This window comes from Scyliorhinus torazame, chromosome 3 (assembly GCF_047496885.1).
Source record: "Scyliorhinus torazame isolate Kashiwa2021f chromosome 3, sScyTor2.1, whole genome shotgun sequence".
NCBI lineage: Eukaryota > Metazoa > Chordata > Chondrichthyes > Carcharhiniformes > Scyliorhinidae > Scyliorhinus > Scyliorhinus torazame.
In genome coordinates, this window is record NC_092709.1 from 77,716,426 (window position 1) to 77,744,387 (window position 27,962).

Genomic DNA, 27,962 nt, shown 5'->3' on the forward strand with positions numbered 1-27,962 from the left:
TCCCATATGGCCCAGGGGACTTATCTATTTTCACACTTTCCAGAATTGCTAACACCTCCTCCTTATGAACCTCAATCCCGTCTAGTCTAGTAGCCTGTATCTCAGTATTCTCCTCGACAACATTTTCTTTTTCCTGTGTGAATACTGATGAAAAATATTCATTTAGCGCCTCTCCTATCTCCTCGGACTCCACGCACAACTTCCCACTACTGTCCTTGAATGGCACTACTCTTACCCTAGTCATTCTTTTTTTCCTGACATCCCTATAGAAAGCTTTAGGGTTTTCCTTGATCCTACCTGCCAAGGACTTCTCATGTTCCCTCCTGGCTCTTCTTAGCTCTCTCTTTAGGTCTTTCCTGGCTAACTTGTAACTCTCAAGCGCCCTAACTGAACCTTCATGTCTCATCTTTACATAAGCCTTCTTCTTCCTCTTGACAAGTGATTCAACTACTTTAGTAAACCACGGTTCCCTCGCTCGACCACTTCCTCCCTGCCTGACAGGTACATACTTATCAAGGACACGCAGTAGCTGTTCCTTGAACAAGCTCCACATTTCAATTGTGCCCATCCCCTGCAGTTTCCTTCCCCATCCTATGCATCCTAAGTCCTGCCTAATCGCATCATAATTGCCTTTCCCCCAGCAATAACTCTTGCCCTGCGATATATACCTATCCTTTTCCATTGCTAAAGTAAACGTAACCGAATTGTGGTCACTATCACCAAAGTGCTCACCTACCTCAAAAGCTAACACCTGGCCTGGTTCATTACCCAGTACCAAATCCAATGTGGCCTCGCCTCTCGTTGGCCTATCTACATCCTGTGTCAGGAAACCCTCCTGCACACATTGGACAAAAACTGACCCACCTAAAGTACTCGAACTATTGCGTTTCCAGTCAATATTTGGAAAGTTAAAGTCCCCCATAACAACTACCCTGTTACTTTCACTCCTATCCAGAATCATCTTTGCAATCCTTTCCTCTACATCTCTGGAACTTTTCAGAGGCCTATAGAAAACTCCCAACAGGGTGACCTCTCCTTTCCTGTATCTAACCTGAGCCCAAACTACCTCAGTAGACAATTCCTCATCAAATGTCCTTTCTGCCACCGTAATACTGTCCTTGACTAACAATGCCACACCTCCCCCTCTTTTACCACCTTCCCTGAGCTTACTGAAACATCTAAACCCCGGAACCTGCAACAACCATTCCTGTCCCTGCTCTATCCATGTCTCCGAAATGGCCATAACATCGAAGTCCCAGGTACCAACCCATGCTGCAGGTTCGCCCACCTTATTCCGGATGCTCCTGGCGTTGAAGTAGACACACTTCAAACCACCTTCCTGCCTGCCGGTACACTCCCGCGACCTTGAAACCGTACTCATGAACTCACTACTCTCAACCTCCTGTACACTGGAGCTACAATTCAGGTTCCCATCCCCCTGCTGAATTAGTTTAAACTCTCACAAAGAGCAGTCGCAAATTTCCCCCCCAGGATATTGGTACCCCTCTAGTTCAGGTGTAGACCATCCCGTTTGTAGAGGTCCCACCTACCCCAGAATGAGCCCCAATTATCCAGGTATCTGAATCCCTCCCTCCTGCAACATCCCTGTAGCCACGTGTTCAACTGCTCTCTCTCCCTATTCCTTGTCTCGCTAGCACGTGGCATGGGTAACAACCCAGAGATGATAACTCTATTTGTCCTAGCTCTAAGATTCCACCCTAGCTCCCTGAATACCTGCCTTACATCACCATCCCTTTTCCTACCTATGTCATTGGTGCCTATGTGGACCACGACTTGGGGCTGCTCCCCTTCCCCCTTAAGGATCCCGACATGATCCGAGACTGTATTTTCAAAAGTCATTTGACCCTTGGGAGCCAACTAAGCCACCTTGTTAGTGTTCATTTGAAAAAAATTAAAGACAGTTCTGGAAGCTTTCACATGAATCGAGTCTGTGTTTGAAGTTATGAATAGAACATTCCTTCAACCGACATAACAACCTTCTAGGGATATTTTTATGAATGCAATCTCAAGTGGGAAGTTCTGTGTTTCAGGGAAATTGTGGGCACAATTCCCATCATTTTCCCATTTGTGGCTCCCAGCTGCTGAAACTCCAAGCTGATGGCATTATTTCATAAGATATACCCCGAAATGTCTTCCTTTAGAGAAAAGGATATTTCACTTTACATAAAAAAGTATACAATCGGCACAGTCAGTCATGTGGTGTAGCTCAGAACACTGCTTCGCACATGTTGAGAAGCTATAACTTCAGTGTTCTGTGCTGCTAAAGACATGTAGAAAGTTTGGTCAGCTTGTTATTGTTAGGACTGTGTGTGATTAAGGAAAGTGGGACATGTTGGAAAATTGTGCGTACAATTCGCTCACATTGCCAATATACAACAATCTTTGCCCAAGAAGCAACATACCACCTGCCTGTAATGAAAAGAAAACTGTGGTACAGTGGATGTTCAAGAAACTGAAATCTGGATAAAATAGAATTCTTGCACTTTATAAATACAAAATCCATAAGAATAGAAACAACAAATACTGTACCATCATATTCTAGAATATAGCACACAAAATACCTTTGTCTGCGTAATTACAATATGAGGTACCTTATCTTGTCTTATAAGCAGCATATCTGACTGAATTGAAATAATGACAGGATGCCCATGGAATGGGGTTTATTTATTGATGGGGATTTTCCAGCCCTTCAAGCCCGTATGTCTTCCGGTCACGCCGATGTGAAGGGAGATTCCAGTGACTCACCGGCCCCTGCTGTAGAAGGACGGGAAAACATTCCGACCATAGTTTTCAACATGCTCATATATTTTGTGTATAATTCTAAACTGCATTTATCCAATGGAACATCATAGAATAAAAGTAATGACAAGGGCTTGTGCATTTCTTCTCCATTGACAGAATGCAAATGTCAGAAAACAGTCAGTAAAACCTTGTGCTGGATGTCAAGCTGCAGTGACAGGACACAAATGGCCTGTCAGCTTGCCTTTACTTAGCAGGTTCTCTGCTTTGACAGCTAAGGACTGGCCTATTCAAGGCTTGTGTACCAGGGAGAAAATTGTTTGCATTTGTGAAAACAAATTAAAGTGGTAAATAGCACAAGCATGGACAATCTGTGTATCATTTCTCACAGTGCACAATTTGTTGCCTCAAAGGGAATATAGCCCCGCGTAACCTCACAAGTAGAACTATTTCAGATTCTTGTAAGGTGCGCAGTATTTCTGAAGTTTTGATTCCCAGTCTGTGTTGAACATAGAACATAGAACGATACAGCGCAGTACAGGCCCTTCGGCCCACGATGTTGCACCGAAACAAAAGCCATCTAACCTACACTATGCCATTATCATCCATATGTTTATCCAATAAACTTTTAAATGCCCTCAATGTTGGTGAGTTCACTACTGTAGCAGGTAGGGCATTCCACGGCCTCACTACTCTTTGCATAAAGAACCTACCTCTGACCTCTGTCCTATATCTATTACCCTTCAGTTTAAAGCTATGTCCCCTCGTGCCAGCCATTTCCATCCGCGGGAGAAGGCTCTCACTGTCCACCCTATCTAACCCCCTGATCATTTTGTATGCCTCTATTAAGTCTCCTCTTAACCTTCTTCTCTCCAACGAAAACAACCTCAAGTCCATCAGCCTTTCCTCATAAGATTTTCCCTCCATACCAGGCAACATCCTGGTAAATCTCCTCTGCACCCGCTCCAAAGCCTCCACGTCCTTCCTATAATGCGGTGACCAGAACTGTACGCAATACTCCAAATGCGGCCGTACCAGAGTTCTGTACAGCTGCAACATGACCTTCTGACTCCGGAACTCAATCCCTCTACCAATAAAGGCCAACACTCTATAGGCCTTCTTCACAACCCTATCAACCTGGGTGGCAACTTTCAGGGATCTATGTACATGGACACCTAGATCCCTCTGCTCATCCACACTTCCAAGAACTTTACCATTAGCCAAATATTCCGCATTCCTGTTATTCCTTCCAAAGTGAATCACCTCACAGTTCTCTACATTAAACTCCATTTGCCACCTCTCAGCCCAGCTCTGCAGCTTATCTATATCCCTCTGTAACCTGCTACATCCTTCCACACTATCGACAACACCACCGACTTTAGTATCGTCTGCAAATTTACTCACCCACCCTTCTGCGCCTTCCTCTAGGTCATTGATACAAATGACAAACAGCAACGGCCCCAGAACAGATCCTTGTGGTACTCCACTTGTAACTGAACTCCATTCTGAACATTTCCCATCAACCACCACCCTCTGTCTTCTTTCAGCCAGCCAATTTCTGATCCACATCTCTAAATCACCCTCAATCCCCAGCCTCTGTATTTTCTGCAACAGCCGCTGAGCTAACTGACTGTTAGGTAGTACTACAGGGTGGTACAAATTCCCACAAAATGTCTGGATTAGGAAAGAAAACGTCATTAAGGGTTTCCACCCGTAATTATTATCCAGTAGCCCTTCATAGAAACAGGTATGTGGGCATTGGGTAATGGCTAGATTAGGCTTAGCTGTAATGCTCTCCAGAGTTGAAAAGCTGATAGAGACTCACTGTCTATTGATTCAATGGTAAAATCTAGAGAGCTGATGGCGCATGTGGTAGAAGACTTCTGGACAAGCCAACGCTTTCAGGAAAGCAAAAGAAAAATAATTGAGTGGAAAATAAATTGCAGCATCTCCTTTGGTTGGACCTCTATCCAAAATGTGAAGATGCAAAAATCATGTTCCGTCTTTTTTCTGATTTCCTGCAGCTATTTGGTCTATTATTTTAAGAGCCCATACTCTGAGTGAACAGCAGGACCCAAAGATTTTCAGTTGGTTGACTCGAAACATAAGGGACTGGTGTGAAACTGGAAAGCAGATGGCTGGAAACTGATGTAGCAAGTACATCAGCCGGATCAATGCTGATGATCATCCATGGGCTTTTCATGTGCTCTTTATTCCATGCAGTTACCATAATTTCTAGTTTATCAGCGACCCCATCAGTCAGTTTTATTATCCGTTGTTGAAAATATTTCTGGTGTCTTTTGTCAAAATTAAATAAACTTTCAACCCTTTTGTTTTCCATCTTTGCATAATCAGCACTCCTAACAATGGTCTTTCACCCACTTAAAAATAAATACTGCAAAGTCAGCTGGGTGGTGACTTCTGGTGTCTAGGGTTCACTTTTTTTGTCTTTTGTCTCACTGTTGTAATTAATAACCGCATTTCCTCCTTTCGTCAGGAAAGTGGACCTCTTCTGTAAAACGGCCTCCACTTAGCCCAACTGCACAGATAGTCCCCAAATTTAGCCGAGATGAACAGCTGGGTTCAAGGTTCAGATGAGGTGGGAACTCGAGCTCACATTTGCTTGGTGTAAAGCCTTCTCCTATAACATGCTGCCATTCTGCTATAACATCACTGCAGGACTCGAGCTTATACCTGTGTCGCTTGTTACAAGAGGCAACTATGTAATCACCAAATAGATAGTAAAGAAGGGGAATTTCCTGTCTTAGCTCATCCATCCAGAAGAAACCTACAGTGTCCCTATCACAGGAGCCAACACTTACTTTTATTTCGAATCACTACATATTATGATCGGCATCAGTGTTAATTGACAATATTAGATCGGGTCTGTGCGCTACATCACTCATACTGGCGACAATCATAGGATTTACAGTGCAGAAGGAGGCCATTCAGCCCATTGAGTCTGCACCTGCCCTTGGAAAGAGCACCCCACCTAAGCCCATGCCTCCACCCATCGCTGTAGCCCAGTAACTCCACCTAACCTTCTGAAACTAAGGGGCAATTTAGCATGGCCAATCCACCTAACCTACACATCTTTGGACTGTGGGAGGAAACCAGAGCACCCGGTGGAAACCGCTGGTTTGGAGTATCACTCCGAACATTTATCCAGTTATTCTTGGCTTTAATCCACATAAGTTTGAACTTTTTAACTAGCCAAACACAAGAAAAGACAGAAGGAAATTAATGTCAAATGTTTGTGTCAACATCTTTCTAGCTGTTCTGAGAGGGCTGAAAATTGCATTTATTGTGTTTAATTCAGTGAAGTTCCTTTAACAACTGAAAGCAAGGGCCCAATTTTAACTGTGCCAGCGGGTGAGCTTTGAATTGTTCAAAATTGAGCTTTAAGAGCCCGTGCTGATCACAAAACAAAACTAGTAGTGGCCTTTCAGAGCTAGAATTTCAACCCACTATTTCAACCCAAAAGTGAGAGCTCAGGGTGGGTACTCACTACACAAACAGTCCAATTTTAATTTCCACTGATTTTGTTTCAAATCCCCTGCTCAAGCTGCTGTTTTTTTGTGTCATCTTAATCCCTGGAAACTTTATAGCTGAATGTTGATCATTTTCTCATCCCCCCCTTAATGACTTGTTCCCCCACCAAAGTGAATAATGACCCTGCGAATGTGAGCTCCAATCCTGCCACGTGACAGATTGAGAAATTGAATTCAGTTGAAACGAACAATCTGGAAATATGACACTAATATCAGTGAAAGTGCTCATGAACTATAGAATTCCTAAATGGCAGAAGGAAGCCATTCGGCCCATAGAGTCTGCACTGGACCTCTGAAAGGGCACCCGACCTAGGCTCACCCCGCCACCATATTCCCATAATCCCACCGAACCTGCACATCTCTGAACACTAAGGGGCACTTTTAGCATGACCGATCCACCTGGAGCACTCGGAGCAAACCCACGTAAACACGGGGAGATAGTGCAAATTCCACACAGACAGTCATCCAAGACCAGAATTGAACCCGGGTCCCTGGCGCCGAGATGCAGCAGTGCTAACAACTGTGCCACCATACCACCCCAAAGCAACAGATCGGCCATAGAACATTAGATCATAGAAGCCCTACAGTGCAGAAGGAGGCCATTCAGCTCATTTGAGGTCTGCACCGACCTCTGAAAAAGCACACTACCTCGGGTCAGGCCATAGCCCAGTAACCCTACCTACCCTTTTGGACACTAAGGGGCAACTTAGCATGGCCAATCCACCTGACCCGCACATCTTTGGTCTGTGGGAGGAAACCCACGCAGACATGGAGAGAAAGTACAAACTCCACACAGACAGACACCCAAGGCCAGAATTGAACCCGGATCCCTGGCACTGTGAGGCAGCAGTGCTAATCACAGTGCCACCGTCCAGATTGTTGTTGAATAAAATAACAAATTTCCTTTCGGGAAGGAAACATGCTTTCCTTGTCTGGCCTAAACATGACTTCAGCCCCACAGTAAAGTGACTGGCTCTCAACTACCCCATGAGATGGCATAGTAAGCCATTCAGTTGTATCAAACTGATATTGACACTTCAAAGAGAAGGCCTTACACCATCTTCTTGGAGCAATGGAGAATAAGCAATAAATGCCAGTCTTGTCATCAATGCCCACAATCTGAGAAGGAACATATATTTGAGATTGGTGCTGAGGCCAATTATGGTTAACACGGTTAGGCATAAGGTTCTTCCTATTCATTTAACCCTTCACTTGAACCATCAGGATAAGAACTGGGTGGAAAAATTGGATGGAAAGAGGTGGTAGTACTGATTTGGAATGATTAGTAATTTACAGTCTAAGCATAAGCTCAAATCTTCTGGTCTGTGAATCGCCAGATACTGAATATTTAATCCAAGATGGATATCGGGATCCCACAGACATCCTGACGCATTGACATCTGTTGGAATTGCCTGGAAAGTTTCAACCTCCGATGCGGAATTCATTGATTTGATGCAACCCTCCGAAAAATTCTCCAACTCGGAGTTGAACTTACCTGGATTTCTTTCCAGATGTTAGACAGATTAATCCCCATCCCAACACAATTGACCCCTAATCACGCACAGTGACACTTGTCTCCCCCTTGGCCACCCAACAACCACTGCCCCTTTATCGCCAGACTCCCCCTTGAACCCCCCTAACATCCCCTCCTGACCACCCAACTCCCTTCTTGCCTCGGGGAGGGGGCTGGGGGAATATCTAGGACCACTGAGCCAGGGGGGGTTGGGGCCGGGGGTGCACGGAGGGGTTGCGGGTGCAGGCTGGCCAATAGTGTAGAATAACTTGATAGAGGTTTCACTTATCTTGGGTGTAATGTGTTTTAATAGTGTACAGTCGTGACCCTCACTGTCCCTAGCTACCGATGATACTGCACCCTCTCCCTCCCAGCACCCTCTCACTGATCCTTGAACTGCTTAGCCTCCGTGCTCTGCTGCTATGTCTAGGTGTGCCCCGGGATGCACATCTGAGGTGGCAGCAGCGTGCTGGGTTACCGCGCCTTGTTGCCTTCGATTTCCCTGCAGCGTACTGTCTGGGGCCCTGGGGCCGGAGGGCCCCGGCCTCCTTGCCGGTGGCACATGTCTCAACGTGACACCCGGTTCCGCCCACTGACCCCGAGAGGCACCGTTGTCAGGAGGGGGGACTTGGGGAGAGCTGGTGACCGCCAGAGAGAGGGCATTGCGAGCCACACACTCATGCATCACGGGGAGGGCTCTAGCGGTGGACAGGTGTGGGCACCGCTGTTGGGCATAGGTGGGTTGTGCTGGAGGGTGCCAGGGTGTGTTTGGGCACAGGTGCAGTATCGTGCTGGAGGGGAAGGGAGGGCATGGTGCCAACTGCTGGGTCTTTGGGGTGGCAGGCCGGACTGGTGCCGGGGACCAATGCCAACTCACCCATGCGCCCTGATGGAGGTCGTTGAGCTACCTATGCCACTGGTTGGCGGTCCTCCTTGTGATACTCCCCACACTGACGGCCGCTGCCACTACCTCTCAGGTGACACTGGCTGACCTATGGCAGACTCTCCGACCCCCTGGGGAGCAGGGTGCCTCGTCGCGCCTCCACCGTGTCCAACTGCCAGGCCACGTCAGCATCTCCGAATCATGGAGCTGGTCTGGGCGGTGGCATAGCTGCGAGCTGTCCGGGGTTTGCTCGGAGGGAGCGGTTTAAGAGCTGCTCCCCTTCGTTAGCTGGGAGCTGCTGGGAACAGCCCAGGAAAATCAGCTGGCGGGTATTCCATTTCTGCTGTGAAGCCCGTGGGGTAAGATTGGCATGAGATTCCGGTCGGTGTCTCGCGGCCATCGGAATGCACCCAGTAATTCTCGCTCGCAACTTCACTTGGTGCTTCTCCCGTTAGATCACGCTCTTCATCCCCCAACGCCCATAATCTCTATAGATACAACTGCGGTTTTATGAAGAGCCCCCATGGCATTTCAAAAGTAATTATTCATCAATAAACTTACCACCTTTGATCTTATTTCATGCAAATATGCTGTTAAAATAAACAATACTAACTTTTTGATGGCATTGGGCATTTATGTTTCGTGAGAATATGAATTCAAACCCATTCAAGTTATGTGACAAGTGTGACACAGATACACAATAAATACTGCCACATTAGTTTTAATTGGGGAAAAAAATTAAGTGGGAGGCTAAAGAATGGACAAGTAAACCCTGCAGGAGTTGCATTGGGCCAAAAGAAAAACACTGGAACATGAATAGGTAATGATGGTATCACTAAATCAGTGGCACAGTTGTTTGTGTCTATTGTGGTCCTTGTCAATTGTGAAGCCTGTTTGAGCTATCAGCTAAAATGTTAGTGGTAATCTTTTAATCCCAATGCAGTTCAACACCTTTGTCGAGTTAATCTAGTGTGCTGATTAATTAGTGGTGATTAACTCACCCATCTGATTTTAGCCCCAACTATGAAAAAACATCAGTGAGAAATTCTTCAGTACACACCTCAGCACTAATCATCAGGATCCAGCTGTCAAATGACAGTCGCTACCAAGAACAAGCTGTGCATCCTTGTGGATGTTGCAATGTAGATTTCAGAATTAAAATTAGACTAATGTGACACCAGTTGAGCTGGAAGAAGTACCATAAGAAAAATGTGTAGTTTCCTTAATAGATTTGAGGAACCTCTAGTTGTTTATAAGCATGTTTGAAATGGACTTTTAAAGTTTGAATCAATTATAAAGGGATCAATTGCACTTTCTTGGATAATAAGAAATACTGGTCCATGTGAACTGGCAACCCTGGACCTGGAAATAGTAGCAAACGAAGAAGATTAAGAAAGAAGCTGTGTAGCTGACAGACATAAAAGAGAGCTGCAAATACAAAGGAGAACCGCAAGCAGAGGAGCTGGAGGATGAAGGTGATCAACACGCAGTACAGACCAAAGAGAAAGCAACATGAGACAGAAAGAGGAACACAGAGAATTCATTATGAGGAGAAGAAATAAATGACACTCAGAAAGTGGGCATTTTTGCTATTTGTTAGAAAAGGAGACAGGAGCTGAGCACAGTCACTACAAATTCTAAAACCTGGAAATCTGTGTGAATAGTTGAGAGATGATAAAGAATTATTGTTTCCTTGAAGTGGCCAACCCATGAAGTGGGGTGTTATTGATTGGCCAGTTTTAAAGGAACTCTGGAAAGCTGTGATCTAAGGGATTGTTGGTTTAACAGAGTGTACCTTGCTGATAATAATCATGCCAGTGAAACCTGAAGGTGAGGACTGTTGTCAGATCGGATTTCTAACCTATCCTGTATGGGTAAAGAAATTGTGGAACTGTGCAGCTATGTAGTGCCATATTTGTGTGGGGAGTGATGCAAATGCTTGTAGTTGTGCAAAAGATAACTTTGTTGTATCAAAAATTTGAAGTAAAATAATTAAGCATATTTTGCCCGTTAATTAATCTGCAATTGGTTCTGATTCACGTTAAAGTGAAAGCTATACAATGTGGAATCTGGTTGGTAATTTCTTAATTTGAGGGTCATTCGTAAATTGGGTTCTTTTTGGTTTACAATTTCCGCACCGGGATCATAAGACTAATTGTATTTTACTTGTGGCAAGGTTAGTCAATAAATACAATGGGCGCAATCCAACGGCCATGCTGCGCCTGAAAAGCAGCTCGCCGTGGAAAAGCATGGCGCAGGTCAAGGAGACACAGCCTGAGTGAGACACATCCAGAGTGGGGCATTTGAAACTTGATAATTTGGTGCAGTGAGGTAACAAGGAAAGGTAAGTGGTTAATCTAATTGTGCTGTTTTTCAGTTAAAAGTGCAGTGTAGATTAGTATCTGATTGGCTGAAGCTGCCCCCACCCTAATTGCTGAGAGGCAGTTATCTGGCAGTCACCTGAGGCCTGTTTAGGGGCACAAAGGTACACATTGTATTCTTCTCTTTGAAGTTTTAGTGTGAGTCATCCTGAAGTCTGTATAAAAGACAGACAGAAAGCGCACTCAGTAAGCGTTGCGCAGGTCAAAGAGACACAGCTGAGTGAGTGAGACACATCCAGAGTGGGGAATTTGAAACTTGGTAATTTGGTGCAGTGAGGTAATTCGGTGCAGAGTGGGAGAAGGTGCTTTTCCCTACTGTTTTGTTCTCTCTCTTTCTTCGGGCCTAATTTCGGGAGCCGTTCGGAGGAGGAGGAGCAGTCTCTGTGAGTATAAAAACCTAACGGTAACTTCCTGTTTTCCACTTTTTTTCCCCAAAAGTGACGTCAGAGGGAAGCTGTGATCTGATTGGTTGATAGCAAATCTGCAACAAATTAAAAAAAAACACAGCTAAACTCAGAAACTTAAATTAAACTAATTAATTAATTAGAGATGGCTGGTCAGGTGTTGTGCTTGAGCTGCTTGATGTGGGAGCTGGCAGATCCCATTGCGAGCTGCAGCGACCACATCTGCAGTAATTGTTGGCTGCTCGAAGAGCTCCGGCTCAGATTTGATGAGCTGGAGTCTGAGCTTCAAACACTGAGGCACATCCGGGAGGGGGAGACTTACCTGGACACTGTGTTTCAGGAGGCAGTCACACCTGTCAGAGTAAGTAGTTTAAATCCTGCCAGTGGCCAGGGACAGCAGGGTGTGACTGCAAATCAGGCAGGTAAAGGGAACCAGCAGTCAGGAACTCAGGAGCCTCAGCCCTTGACCCTGTCCGACAGGTATGAGGCACTTGCTCCCTGTGTGGATGGCGAACAGGGCTGCAGGAAGGATGAGTCAGCTGACCAAGGCACCATGGTTCAGCAGGCCATTCAAGGGGAGGGAGTAAATAGGCAAGTTGTAGTTGTAGGGGATTCTATTATCAGGGGGATAGATAGTATCCTTTGTGAGCAGGATAAAGAGTCCCGCATGGTATGTTGCCTGCCCGGTGCTAGGGTGCGGGACATCTCTGACCGGCTTGAAAGGATACTGGAGAGGGAGGGGGAGGATCTAGTTGTTGTGGTCCATGTCGGTACCAATAACATAGGCAAGTCTAGGAAAGAGGGCCTGTTTAGAGATTATAAAGAGCTAGGATTCAAATAAAAAACAGGTCCTCGAGGGTCATAATCTCCGGATTACTGCCACGTGCAAATTGGCATAGGGAGGCAAGAATAAGGGAAGTTAACATGTGGCTGAAAGAGTGGTGTGGGAAAGAGGGGTTCCTTTTCATGGGACACTGGCATCAGTTTTGGGACAGGGGGGACCTATACCGTTGGGATGGTGTCCACCTGAACCAAGCTGGGACCAGTGTTCTGGCGAAAAGAGTAAATAGGGTGGTCAATAGGACTTTAAAATAGAGATTGGGGGGGGGGGGAAGGGAAAGTCAGGGAACCAAGAGGTGAAGTAATCAGGGGGAAGCGTAGCTGCTTAGGAATACAAAAAAGCACAAAAAGACAGAACTCAGGAGAGGTTACGATAGTCCCCATCTCACAAAATATGACACAGTGTATGGAAAGGCTCAGTAAACCAAGGTCCACCAAACTAAGAAAACAAAAAGGGACGGTCAATAGAGAATTAAAGGTGCTATATTTAAATGCGCGCAGTGTACGGAACAAGGTAGATGAGCTTGTGGCCCAGATTGTGACTGGCAGGTATGATGTGGTAGGCATCACAGAGACGTGGTTGCAGGGGGTTCAGGACTGGCATTTAAACGTCCAGGGATTCACAACCTATCGAAAAGACAGAGAGGTGGGCAGAGGGGGTGGGGTTGCCTTGTTAATTAGGAATGAAATTAAATCAATAGCACTAAACGACATAGGGTCAGATGATGTGGAGCCTGTGTGGGTAGAGTTGAGGAACCACAAAGGCAAAAAAACCACAATGGGAGTTATGTACAGGCCTCCTAACAGTGTCAGGACCGGGGGCACAAAATGCACCACGAAATAGAAAGGGCATGTCAGAAAGGCAAGGTCACAGTGATCATGGGGGACTTCAATATGCAGGTGGACTGGGTAAATAATGTTGCCAGTGGACCCAAAGAAAGGGAATTCATTGAATGTTTACAGGAGGGCTTTTTGGAACAGCTTGTGATGGAGCCCACGAGGGAACAGGCCATTCTGGACTTAGTGTTATGTAATGAGCCAGACTTGATAAATGATCTTAAAGTAAGGGAACACTTAGGAGGCAGTGATCATAATATGATAGAATTCAGTCTGCAATTTGAAAGAAAGAAGGTAGAATCAGATGTAAAGGTGTTACAGTTAAATAAAGGTAACTACAGGGGCATGAGGGAGGAACTGACGAAAATCGACTGGGAGCAGAGCCTAGTGGGAAAGACAGTAGAACAGCAATGGCAGGAGTTTCTGGGAGTAATTGAGGACACAGTACAGAGGTTCATCCCAAAGAAAAGAAAGGTTACCAGAGGGGTATTAGGCAGCCATGGCTGACAAAGGAAGCCAGGGAATGCATCAAAGCAAAAGAGAAAACCTATAATGTGGCAAAGTGTAGTGGGAAGTCAGAAGATTGGGAAGGCTACAAAAACAAACAGAGGATAACAAAGAGAGAAATAAGGAAAGCGAGGATCAAATATGAAGGTAGGCTAGCCAGTAACATTAGGAATGATAGTAAAAGTTTCTTTCAATACATTAAAAACAAACGGGAGGCAAAAGTTCACATTGGACCGCTCCAAAATGACGCTGGTAATCTAGTGATGGGAGACAAGGAAAAAGCTGAGGAACTAAATAAGTACTTTGCGTCAGTCTTCACAGTAGAAAACATGAGTAATATCCCAACAATTCAGGAGAGTCAGGGGGCAGAGTTGAATATGGTAGCCATCACAAAGGAGAAAGTGCTCGAGAAACTAAGAGGTCTAAAAATTGATAAATCTCCGGGCCCAGATGGGCTACATCCTAGAGTTCTAAAGGAGATAGCTGAAGAAATAGTGGAGGAAATAGTTAGTTATGATCTTTCAAAAGTCACTGGATTCAGGGAAAGTCCCAGAGGATTGGAAAATCGCTGTTGTAACCCCCCTGTTCAAGAAGAGAACAAGAAAAAAGATGGAAAATTATAGGCCATTTAGCCTAACCTCAGTTGTTGGCAAGATTCTAGAATCCATCATTAAGGATGAGATTTCTAAATTCTTGGAAGTGCAGGGTCAGATTAGGACAAGTCAGCATGGATTTAGTAAGGGGAGGTCGGCCTGACAAACCGGTTAGAGTTCTTTGAAGAGATAACAAATAGGTTAGACCAAGGAGAGCCAATGGATGTTATCTATCTTGACTTCCAAAAGGCCTTTGATAAGGTGCCTCACGGGAGACTGCTGAGTAAAATAAGGGCCCATGGTATTCAAGGCAAGGTACTAACATGGATTGACGATTGGCTGTCAGGCAGAAGGCAGAGAGTTGGGATAAAAGGTTCTTTTTCGGAATGGCAACCAGTGACGCGTGGTGTCCCGCAAGGTTCAGTGTTGGGACCACAGCTGTTCTCTTTATATATTAACGATCTAGATGACGGGACTGGGGGCATTCTGACTAAATTTTCCGATGATACAAAGATAGGTGGAGGGGCAGGTAGTATTGAGGAGGTGGGGAGGCTGCAGAAAGATTTAGACAGTTTAGGAGAGTGGTCCAAGAAATGGCTGATGAAATTCAACGTGGGCAAGTGCGAGATCTTGCACTTTGGAATAAAGAATAGAGGCATGGACTATTTTCTAAACGGAGACAAAATTCATAATGCTGAAGTGCAAAGGGACTTGGGAGTCCTAGTCCAGGATTCTCTAAAGGTAAACTTGCAGGTTGAGTCCGCAATTAAGAAAGCAAATGCAATGTTGTTATTTATCTCAAGATGCTTGGAATATAAAAGCAAGGATGTACTTCTGAAGCTTTATAAAGCACTAGTTAGGCCCCATTTAGAATACTGTGAGCAGTTTTGGGCCCCACACCTCAGGAAGGACATACTGGCACTGGAGCGGGTCCAGCGGAGATTCACACGGATGATCCCAGGAATGGTAGGCCTAACATACGATGAACGCCTGAGGATCCTAGGATTATATTCATTGGAGTTTAGGAAGTTGAGGGGAGATCTAATAGAAACTTACAAGATAATGAATGGCTTAGATAGGGTGGACGTAGGGAAGTTATTTCCATTAGCAGGGGAGACTAGGACCCAGGGGCACAGCCTTAGAATAAAAGGGAGTCACTTTAGAACAGAGCTGAGGTTAAATTTCTTCAGCCAGAGAGTGGTGGGTCTGTGGAATTCATTGCCACAGAGGGCGGTGGAGGCCGGATCGTTGTGTGTCTTTAAGACAGAAGTTGATAAATTCTTGATTTCTCGAGGAATTAAGGGCTATGGAGAGAGAGTAGGTAAATGGAGTTGAAATCAGCCATGATTGAATGGTGGAGTGGACTCGATGGGCCGAATGGTCTTACTTCCACTCCTATGTCTTATGATGACTGGGAGACCCCGCTCCTGGGATCTACCGGCTCAGCGTGCCCCACGAGATCCAACCTGATCTCGTGAGATATTGCGATGTAAATCCTGCCCATTGTGGGCGGGATCATTTTTTGCCAAATATGCATATGAGAGTGAGGCATTTAGCCTCATTCTAATTGCAGATTTCCGAGGTACCTGAGGATTTGGGACTCACCCCTTTGCATCAGAGACTTCCGGTGAGCGCCGTCCAGCACTGGTGCCCTCAAATGGGGACCAGATGGAATGGCACTCGTTGGGGTGTTCCACGGGATTGGAGGCCCCCAGCTGCATGCCTTTTGGGCAGAGTGGTGCCTGGCATAGCTGGTGCCACCTGGGCAATCTGGCAGTGCCTGCTTGGCACCCTGCAGTGCTGCCTGGGTGCCAAACTGGAACTGCCAATGTGCCCAGGTGGCACTGCCAGCTGTCATGGGTACTGCCAGGGTGGCCATGTTGGGACTGCTAAGGTGCCACACTGGCATTTTTTTCACATGCACGACTGGAACTGGGGTGCCCGGAGTGGGTGTTGTGGGGTGGTATAGGGGACGAGACCTTCTTGTAGTGCTTTCCAGCTTGGGGGGGGGGGGGGGGGGGGTGCAGCCTCGAAGAACAGGATGAGAGATCAGTTAAAAATGGCGGCCTGATCTCTCACTTCAATGGAGAGTTCCGGCAAGCCGAGCTCCCCACTGTACAAAACGGGCCTATGTGCGGCCTCGGCTGTGCATTCCCTGTTCAGGCCCCTTATACAATGTGAGTCGCGTTGAATAGCCCTGTGTTTCTCTGTACAGTGAGCACAGGAAGCACGCGGCTACACGCGCTCGCTAGGGGACTTTGTTGTCTTTTGGGAGAATCGTGCCCAATATGTTTGTTTGAGCGCACTTATTTTGTGATTTTAATGAAGGTGCTAATCTGTATTTTTGAGCAAGTTAGAAGTTTTGCTGAAATAAGGTCACTAATTTTGATCCTGCAAGTATTTTCTTTTCCTCCATAGGTGTTTTTGCTTTAAATTTAGATTAATCTGCTTCTTTCACTGATTGAATCATCAAGTTCAATTTGGACAATTCATTACTTTCGTTTCATGGGGCGTCATTCTCCGACCCCCCGCCGGATCGGAGAATGGCCGTTGGCCGCCGTGAATCCCGTCCCCGCCGAAGTCTCCGGTACCGGAGATTGGGCGGGGGCGGGAATCGGGCCGCGCCGGTTGGCGGGACCCCCCGTTCAATTCTCCGGCCCGGATGGGCCGAAGTCCCGCCCAGAAATTGCCTGTCCCGCCGGCGTAAATCAAACCTGGTATTTACCGGCGGGACCAGGCGGCGTGGGCAGGCTCCGGGGTCCTGGGGGGGGGCGCGGGGCGATCTGACCCCGGGGGGTGCCCCCACGGTGGCCTGGCCCATGATCGGGGCCCACCGATCCGCGGGCGGGCCTGTGCCGTGGGGGCACTCTTTCCCTTCCGCCTCCGCTACGGCCTCCACCATGGCGGAGGCGGAAGAGACTCTCCCCACTGCGCATGCGCGGGAAACTTTCAGCGGCCGCTGACGCTCCCGCGCATGCGCCGGGAAACTGTCAGCGGCCGCTGACGCTCCCGCGCATGCGCCGCATTTCCGTGCCAGCTGGCGGGGAAACAAACGCCATTTCCGCCAGCTGGCGGGGCGGAAATCCCTCCGGCGTTGGCCTAGCCCCTCAATGTTGGGGCTAGGCCGCCAAAGATGCGGAGCATTCCGCACCTTTGGGCCGGCGCGATGCCTGTCTGATTGGCGCCGTCTTTGGCGCCAGTGGGCGGACATCGCGCCGTTGGGGGAGAATTTCACCCATGATGTTGGACTGAGAACTTTTCAACATAATTTTACACAGCCACTATGAGCACAAATTGAATTGAAGTGCACTCCCATATAACTGGTAGATATGAGTCTTCATTAACCAGGTAATACTGTAAATCATGAACAAATAGAACGGAACCAATATTCTGACCCTGGTTGATGAAATGGTGGGCCAAGAACACAGTTTAAAATTTCCAAGTGTGACATCCTAGGGCTTGAGGCTGCAGAACGGGTGGGCCAGAGAAGTGATGGAGACTTTGCTGAGCTCAACGGTTGACACAGCAACACATTGCATTGATCCAGATCCTTTAACATAGACAAAATGTCCAAAGGTGCTTTATAGATATATTAGGAAAAATGGGATGCCTGGAAGTCACACAGAAGAAAAAACTAAGTGGGTGATCAGGAGCTTGTGTTTTATAGGATGGTTTCCGCAACAAGTTTCATTCTATATCGCACCATTAATGTAGTAAAATGTCCCAAGGTACTTCACAGGAGCTATAAACAAGAAGTTGTTATATTACTGGGTTCAGTAATATGTATCGTTACTAGTTGATGTATTTCCAGAAAGTCTAATGGTGTGATCTTAAAGAAACTACGTGTCTTCAACTTAAAGAAAACTAATTTATTCAAGTAACGATCAATTATATTTGAGTTCGACAGTCTATAGAACTATCACCAGAAATCAAGTAATTAAATATTAATGTATTAACTGATTCAAAACTACACGTGCTAACTATGCTGTGATCTATCTATCATACACTACTGCATCACTCCTGGGCTGAAAGAGACCCAAGATCCTCTGGGAGCTGATACTTATAGTGGGATCTAGTGGTGCCCTCTAATGGTAGTGTTTCAGCTAGATGTTATAATTAACCCTTTAGTTAATATCATTACAGAAGTGACACCAAGATAGAGAAGGAGATATTAGGACAGGAGTTGGGTAGGTTTTAAGAAGCATCTTAAAGAGACAGAGAGAAGAAGAAAGGTAGATATGTTTATGTGGGAAGACCAGGGGTGTGATTCACCCAGTCCCGCGCCGGGACGGAGAATCACCGCAACTGCGCCACGCGCCCCGACGCTGGCGTGAGATTCTCTGAGGTGTGGAGAATTGTCGCCATTTGCGCCGGCCGTTTGGCACGGCGCCGGTCGCAGGCCGCTGTCTGCGGCCGGGCCGCCGATTCTCTGGCCCGGAAGGGCTGAGCGGCGGCGTGGGAATGGCAGAGTCCCGCCGGCACCATTCACCCCTGGTCGCTGCCGGCAGGAACGCTGCGCCAAGGGTCGGGGGCGGCCTGTGGGGTGGGGAAAAGCGCTCCTTCATGGGGGGGGGCTCACCGATCGGCGGGCCGGCCTCTTCCCCCCCCCGGGCCTACTTTGTTGCGCATCCGGCCCCAGAACCCCCGCGCCATGTTGCGTCGGGGCCGCAGCGTTCCATGAGTCTACCGCGCATGCGTCGGTTTGCGCTTCGTCACTGCGCATGTGCGGGTTGGCGCTGCCCCCAGTCCGTGCCAGGATGTAAGGCTGGAGTGGCGTGAACCGCTCCAGTGCCATGCTGGCCCCCTATGGGGGCCATAATCCCTACTGCCCGTGCCCGCTTCGCGCCGTCGTGAATCGTGACGCCGTTCACGACGGCGAGGACACTTCGTCCCGCGATCGGTGAATCGCACCCCAGAGATTTGTGCTTCAACAGCTGAAGGTATGGCTAGATATGGTGGAGTTTAGTACAGGATGGGAGAGGGGGCTTAACACAGCCCCAAATTACAAGGACTAGGTTATTGAAAGTATGGCCATCAATGGTGAAGAATGAGAGTTCAGAGATTGGATGGCAAGCCAGAGGAAGTTACAGGTATAGGGAGGAAAGCAAAATAAATGGATTTAATTACAACAACGAGCACTTAACAATCTTTTATCTTTCTATCAGTTATTCATGTCATCATATTTGCTCCAGAATAGCACCACATTAAAATTTATTTGCTCTGCTGATTTCTGGTTAATAGGGTTCATATAACATCCTCTTCTGTTTACATAGGTGAACTCTAAAATCAAACTGCAGGCCTCCAAACTCCGACAAAGTGAGCAAAGTCCAATATGTTTCATAAGCCACAAGTTTTTCTCCAGCCAACAACTGTGAAGAGGAAAGCTACCCGGAGGAAATCCTGCAGCAATGTCCTAGGGCTGAGATGTTTGGCTGCCAACAACCACAGCCACCTTCTTTCAATTGAAATGTAACTTCCCTGTTCTTATTTTTATATCATATTCAAAACTCTGCTACCCATATCCTGGGAAAACCAAATCATGCTTACCAATCACCCATTCCGAGTTGGCGCCAGTGCCTATAGTCAGCTAGCTAGATCCCATGCTCTGGAATTCTCGACCTAAATTTCTCTGATTTGCCATCTCCCTTTCCTGGGATGCTCCTTAAAACTCACCATTTTTGACTAACTCTGTTTTGACTCAGCATCCATTTTATCTTTTTGTCTCAATTATTCATTGGAAACGTTTTCTACATTGTCAGCATTATATAAATGCAAATGTTATATAAATGCAAATGTTGTTACCCACCCAGGATAGAGCCAGCAAGCTAGTTGACCACAACTGTACCTGAGTTGTCACAAAAGTCCACTTTGTAGCAATGGGAACTAGATTGCAATCAGGAGCTAGATTCACGGCTGATTATTTTATGTCACGATCCAAGAACAATGAGACCAATCGCAGCACATTCTGATGGGATAAATGTAAATATTGTTCGCTGAGCGTGTGGGAGTTTTCTGGCTCAGTATTACATTCCCGTGTACTTATCTGGTGAGCTTTTGAGGAATTCTTCAACATTTACAGATTCTGCTTCTTTTACATTTTTAGTGGCTTGTGTAAAGCCACTAAAGTCCAGCAAACTCATAAAACTGCACAGGAGAGATTGCACTGCATGGGACCAGTAAGTTCTCAGGCACTCATACCCCAATGTGACAAAATGATCGACCACTGTTTATCCACAAGAGAAAATACATATTCTATTACTTGCTGTTAAAACTTTATTAATTGGCCTTACTAAAGATCCAAGGTCATCATAAATTATTTAGGTCTGCTGCAACCAAATGGTTTCTAATTTACTCGTAAGATGTTTAATGAATGGGAAAAATACACACAGAAATCTATGAAGTCACCTAAGTCTATAAAAGCAAACGTGAATGGGTGTTCTTTTCCTCTAATCTGCTCTGCATCAAAAGAGACTCCATGATTTTTAAGTTAATGATGAATTATATTTAATGGATCGGTTTAATTTTCCTTAAAAATATACTGACCTGGAATTTCTGGTTAGCTGCACTGGATTATAATATAATAATAATCTTTAGTATTGTCACAAGTAGGCTTACATTAATACTGCAATGAAGTTACTGGGAACAGCCCCTAGTTGCCACATTCTGGCGCCTGTTCGGGGTGTAACTGTTGAAGTGTGTTGGGGCTTTGTGCCTTGAGACTTTTTTTGATATGTAACTGTTGAGTTGTTAATAAATCAAAATATTACACAAGAGGGAGAATTCAGAATGTCCAAATTACTTAACAGCACGTCTTTTGGGACTTGTGGCAGGAAATCGGAGCACCCGGAGGAAACCCATGCAGACACAGGGAGAACGTGCAGACTCTGCGCAGACAGTGTCCCAAGCCAGGAATCGAACCTAGGACCCGATGCTGTGAAGCAACAGTGCTAACCACTGTGCTACCGTGCTGCGAATTACAGTGGAATTCACCCATAATCAACTGAAACACTGCAGAGAATTAAGTAATTTCAAGTAAAAATTTCTTCCAACAATCTCTTGTGCTACTTTAAAAACATCTGTTCACCCACAAACCTTGCCACGCTCTCCGATCAAATTAATCTCTAGTTGCAGGCCTTCAAAGGGGTTCAGGTGGTTAACTTGTTTATTAGGTACATGGTACGTTTCAAAGACTTTTCCTCCTCCTCCTCCTCCTTCAGGTACCATGCCCCAAAAGGACATTGGTGACCAGGATTTCCATTAGATTTGTCCATGATCATGCTTGGCCAAGTACTGCAGTGGTTGAGCATAGCCTTCTACAGCATGGCTGACCAGGATACCCACCTGCATTTACCTGCCATCAGGTGTATAGTAAGGACTTACAGTCTGATAAATAGCCTGTTTGGCCATGGTATGCACACATCTTCCATGGCCACCAAGTCCTGAAGCGAAAGGGTGGCAAAGTGGTTAGTACTGCTGCCTCATGGCACCGAGGACCCGATTTTGATCCTGGCTCCGGGTCACTGTCCGTGTGGAGCTTGCACATTCTCCCCGTGTCTGCGTGGGTCTCAGCCCCACAACCCAAAGATGTACCGGGTAGGTGGATTGGCCAAGCTAAATTGCCCCTTCATAGGAAAAAAAATAATTGGGTACTTTAAATTGATTTTTAAAAAAGACCTGAAGCGAGACTTGACCTTGGAGTTTCTGATCCAGAGTTAAGGATGCTACCGCCACGCCTCAACATCTTCTCTCTAAAGGCTTTTACATATTTTAATTTAATAATAATTTGACTACTCTACAACAATTAAACTAGTAAATGGTTCTCGATAGTTCCTTAATGATATTTTAAAAAAAATCTTGCTGCCCATAGGTGATGGACTGAGCACTAATTTTGAAAAGCTACTTTTTTGTGCTAAATCCATTTACATGAATAAAACTGCACCAAGTTACCTCTCTCAAAATAGATCAGGGAATATTTGTATTAAAAAATTATTGTATTCTTAAATTATATTCTGAAATGCGGACATACTGCACTTGTAACTATTCATGGAAAAATTTTGTTTGGCAATATGCAATTAAGTTTGGAGGAAACAACTAAGTTTGGAGGAAAAAATTCACTTTGCAAAACTTTTGCAATTTTGAGCATAATTTGTGTTCAGATTGTCATTTGAGCCCAAAGTAAATTGGCCCTTGTACTAGAAACATAGAAAATCGGAGCAGAAGTACGCCATTCAGCTCTTCGAGCCTGCTCCGCCATTCATTACGATCATGTGTGATCATCCAACTCAGTAACCTGTTCCCACTTTCCCCCCATATCCTTTGTTCCCATGAGCCAAAGAGCTGTATCTAAATTCTTCTAAAACATACAATGGGCTGCATTCGCCATTTCAGGGACTGAACCATGCGTCGTGTCTTATGTCTTGCAGAATCACCTGGCAATGAGACGGGTCCATCTGGGGTCCCTCATCTCCCGCTGCAACCCTGCGACACCCCGGAGTCCGGGGACGACACTGACTTTTTGGCACTGCTGTCACCAGCACCCTCTACCATTCCAGATACACTCACCTCAGCTGGGCACTTTAGTGAAGAGGTTCTTGGGGCACTATCTGGTGTGCACCACACACATGCAGTGGTGCATCAGGTGGAGGTAGGAACCCCCGAGGTGGTTGGATGGCGGCCCAACCCCAGGGACTAGCTGCCATCTAGACGGTCTTGTGCTTCTGGAAAGGACGGTCCCATCAATGTTGGCGATGCAGATGCAGAGCCGGTGACTACACAACGGGGTGTCAGCAATCATCCAGGGCCTGCAGGTGCAGGAGGCTGTGCCGACCATGCCTGCCACCCAGGCCAACACCGCATGGGTGTCATCCACGGTGGAGGCCTTGGGTGTGAAAGAATCGGCCATGGTTCAGGATATCTACCGCCTGGGACATTCTGTGCAGGCAGTGGCCAAGGCACAGGACAGGGCGGCCATGTCAAAGGCAGCCATATACCAGAGCAACAAGGACTTTGCAGCAGTGCTGGCCCAGTTACAATGGATCTGAGGGTGTCGAGGGCATTGGCCCTGAGCCATCTTCCTTTCCCTGATACTTTTTGTATTGTACGAGTGCAAAAGGGGCATACATTGCCACACCCCTCTCTGCATTTTGTGTGTGTGAAATAAAGCACCCCCTTTATTTTATCTTGGCTGGAATTCTCTGGTTGTCAGAATTCACTTTTCCCACTGGCAGCGCACCCCTGCCAGCAGGTTTCATGGTGGCATAGAATTTACAGTGCAGAAGGAGGCCATTCAGCCCATCGAGTCTGCATCGGGCCTTGGAAAGAGCACCCTATTTAAGTCCCACGCCTCCACCCTATCCCCTTTATCCCCGTAACCCAACCAACCTTTTTGGACTAAGGGTAATTTAGAATGGCCAATCCACCTAATCTGCACATCTATGGACTGTGGGAGGAAACCGGAGCACCTGGAGGAAACCCACACACACACGGGGAGAACGTGCAGACTCCACACAGACAGTGACCCAAGCCGGGAATCGAACCTGGGACCATGGAGCTGTGAAGCAACTGTGCTAACCACTATGGTACGGTGTGGCATGAGGTGGTTTCAATGGGAAATCCCATTGACAAGCAGTGGGAAGATAGAATCCCGCCACCCGTGAATGAGCTCCTTACCTGTGCAAGTTATTCATAGAATATTGGAAAACCCCAAATTTAACAGCTGGGCAAAATAAACCATCATTTATAAAAGGGGGAAATTGAAAATCAATAATCACCTTTCTGCTTATGGATGGGTAGTGAGAGAAGAAATCCAGGCTGTTTAAATTAATCTCCCGTCCGTAGCAATATGGATTTCACTAAAATATTCTGATTAAATTACTTCCCGTTATTCTTACAGAAAATACTTTATGGAATATGCACCAATATTGCAGTCAAAAGTAAACAAATATGCAGTCAAATTTAAAACATGAATTAATCATATACGTACAAATACAATAGACAGCAGGAAATGTGAGTTGTTACTTTTCATTTCACTTGGCCAGACAGCATGTAATTCTATAAAATTGAGAACCGGTACAAGAAAAGAAGTGTTGCATTAAAACTCATTTAACACAACAAAAAATCATCTTTGAGATTGTTTAAAATGCCAATGTTCCAGTCTTGTGTTGTCTAATCCAAACTGCTGACCAGCCACAGGTGTAGCTGTGGCAACACAATTTTAGCTGCATGCATTAATTTTAGTGGAAAACGCCTTGGAGATACTCTCACAATGCAGGTAAGTGTAATTCACATGTACATATTTACTTAACAAACATATAGCACCATTCATTAACCAAGGAAATAAAGCACTCACAATGATCAAAAAACACTTGCATAATCTGCTTTTCATCTTGCTATTTTACCAACAAACGCACAAAAAGGTCAAAGTATACATGCGTAAACTCTGCATGTGTGAGTAAAGAGCTCACACACCCAACAAAAGTGCCTATTACACATTTTATTTTTATTTACTGATCAGTCGTACCTTGATTCAAATTAGACACATGTGGCTCGTGGCTAATATATATCGTTGCCCACAAAAGAAGCTCAAAAAGCTTTTTGAACTGTTTTGCAAACATGAAAAACAATGATATAATTTACATTGAAAACATAATTGCATTATGAAATGTCAACAAAACAAAGTGATGTGAAATTACCCATGAGCCTTCACTGTACTTCCCCAAATTGACAATCATCTTTTTTTTAAAGTTACATTTCTAAGCTTTTCCCTGAATTGCCCTTTAGTCTAGGTGGATCCTGGATTCAAATACAGATTCAAAACTGACAGCCAAGGTACGACTTTGCAGTTGTATTTCAGTTTAGCTAAAATACTGCGCTGAATTTTACAGGGCTGCTTGGAATGCGTTAGAAGTGGACAGTGAGGTTCCTATAAAATCCAAAAAAAACACGTTGAACCGGAAGTCCGACGTTTCTGCATTTTACTTATGGCAGCCGATATGGAGAATGGGCTTTGCACATTGACGGTTTTACTGATGGCGCACGGGCACAGGGGTGGGGCGGGGGGAGCGGAGGGGGGGAGGGGGGGGGTGCACTTCAGAGTGTGAATGCCAATTGAAACTAGATGGGCTTCTTAATTTCTTACACGTGCTTTTATGAGGTGCTTCCTCTGAGCTTGCAGGCGGCTGACCTTCCTGCCCCATGGCCTGGGATGACCTAGGCAACCATCATCTGGTTGCCTCAAGCCTGGAGGGCCTATCATGCTGAGGGGCTGCTGCACAAGTGCAGGACCCTCCTCTGCCAATGCAGCTACTCAAGGTGATAATGCAGATGGTCTGAGGAGCTGCTGTTCACACTCGGAGCATCCGGAGGGGACTCCTACATGTGGAAAGAAGCCTCTCCTTCTCCCTTGCAATGCAATGCAACTTAGTGCCTCCCTCTGACTTCAGAAGCACAAAGACGTGGTTGATACTCGGGTGTCTCATCCCCCTCTCGACTTATCATTACTGGATTGAGCTCTTGGATCAGGCAATAGTATGCAGGTCTGCATGTAACTGTGGTATCCTTTCATTTTTTTGCCAAACAGCTTAGTACAAAAGTAGCAATTGGCATTATTTAACCCGAGATGGTGAAGTTGCAACAATAAATATTTAACGTGGAACTTGCAGAACTTGTCATTTAGCTTAATTTCAATAGTTCTATTTTTTTCATTATTAAATTGCTTCAGTGTCACTTATTTTCACCTCTAATTTATTGTAGATTTTCTATTATGGACCTGAAACTTCTGACTATTTTAGAGCTGTTCCTAAATTGATTTCAAGGTATTTCAAACAGGACTGCCTGTGAATGTTATAAAATAGAATTGAGTAATTTCATGCAGTTAAAGTTAATTTTAAGCTAACAGCGGTCTATATATTTGATGCACAGTATTACGAGTGTCCAAACAATGTTCAATCAGGTCTATTTTTGCCACACGAAATTTCAAATAGAAAATCCTAATTTGAATACCACTAGGGTAAACAAAAGCAAATGTGCTCTATTTTTGGACAATGGATGCAATTATTCTCCAATTGCCGATCACTTAATTACATGCTTAAATACCACCCTAGTGACAAATGAGATTAATAAAATGCTTGCTGTTTTTCTAGCTGAAGTATAATACTTCAATTTTAAATTTGTCAATCTTTTTCAAACCTACCAATGCAATCAACAAGAAGACATAAACTCTCAAGCGAAGAGGTATAAAGCATTGGAGGTATTTTATTGTTCCAAAGAACAAAAGTGAAAGTTTAATGAATAAAAATGCTCATAAATTATTAATGACTTTACTTGTCAATTTTCTGCAAAATGACAGCTTTCTGTTCCGGGGATGCGCGGCAGCATTCTCCCTTAACAGATTGCATTATTTCTCCTGCAGTTTGTCCGTCAGGCTTCACTTTGACAGGATAATCCAAAACTAATCCACAACGTTCAGTTTTCTTGTTGGCTCTCATGCAAACTGCTTACACAAATCCAGCTACCTGTCAGACCTCCTGTGTGTGCAAAGCAGGCTGCCAGGCTAGCCCCTTGGGAAAGAGAGAGAGACCTGGGGAATTAACCCCTACTTCCCTTAAAACATCCCCTGTAAACATCCCTGGTCTTTATAGGCTAACTGCACTAATCAGGACAAGAGCTGTAAAATCTGCTTCATACACCATCTTAAGAACTAGAGATTTGTACCTCGCAGCTACTGACTGATAGGCACAACAGCAAATGATAAGCACATCAGAACTGGCAAATAAACTAGTCACACAGACAGAGCTTAATCCCTTTCAAACAATCACTGGAAAAAACTTTTAACTTGATTCAATGACGTGGAAAATACATTCCTGCTGAAAAGTGTGAATTTAGAATTTATTGTAGAGTCCTTGTTAAAGGTATATTCAATGCCACAAAAATACTCACTTTTCAGTCGGCGTGCAAGTCCACTTTGTTGTGATTCTAGGCACATCATCCAATCTGATTTAACAGCTTAAAAAGCTGCCAAGGAAAATGATAACTTGCATGAGCACGACATGCTTGGATATGCTTTAAACCCAGTTGAGCCCTCCACATGAGTAATGTAATAAAAAGCCTGCTCCTCTTCTAACTCTCTTTATTTTAAAGTTAGAAGGCATCGTGTCCAATTTAGTATCTGCTGTTGGAGGGTGGGTGGTTGGGGGGAGGGCAGGGGCATGTAAAAAAGGAACCCATAGGGAGGAATTGAAGACTGTCAGAACACAATGGGATGGTCTATAATGTAGTCCTGATAAGATAATTTATTGTAGTCCTTATTAAAAAAAATACTTTTCCTCTTTTCATTTTGTTGAGAGCTTGGTAAGCAGTTTAGCTTCTTCAAACTCTTTGAAATCTGGATAATTGTTGAGGAGATTAGAATTTTGTCTTCTGGATTTTCCGTGAATTTTGCGAATAAATTTCAAATGGGTTTGGGTATTTATCTCAATTTCACCGTTAAGTTTTTTCAAAATGAGCTGATATAAGTTGTTACATAAATTGAGTTTACCTAGTCATAGCAGAAATATAAAATACCACCACATATGAAATCTAACAACTCCAACTTAGTGTGAATGATTTCAAAATTATTATCACCATAGAACTTCAGCTTTTTGTGTTCTGATTTCAAATAGGGGATAGGAAAGATTTGCTCCTTGCAATAATTTAG

The 27,962-nt window shown here is 45.2% G+C and overlaps 1 long non-coding RNA gene across 4 annotated transcripts in view; it reads right to left on the reverse strand.

Moving 5' to 3' along the window:
• The window catches only part of LOC140408530 (uncharacterized), a 109,820-nt gene extending 82,407 nt beyond the window's left edge, over positions 1–27,413 (reverse strand). For all 4 annotated transcript variants that reach the window (XR_011940126.1, XR_011940125.1, XR_011940124.1 and 1 more), the window contains exon 1: positions 27,206–27,413. This is a non-coding gene — a long non-coding RNA (uncharacterized lncRNA). The remainder of the gene's footprint in view (positions 1–27,205) is intronic.
• Positions 27,414–27,962: the final 549 nt, after the last annotated feature.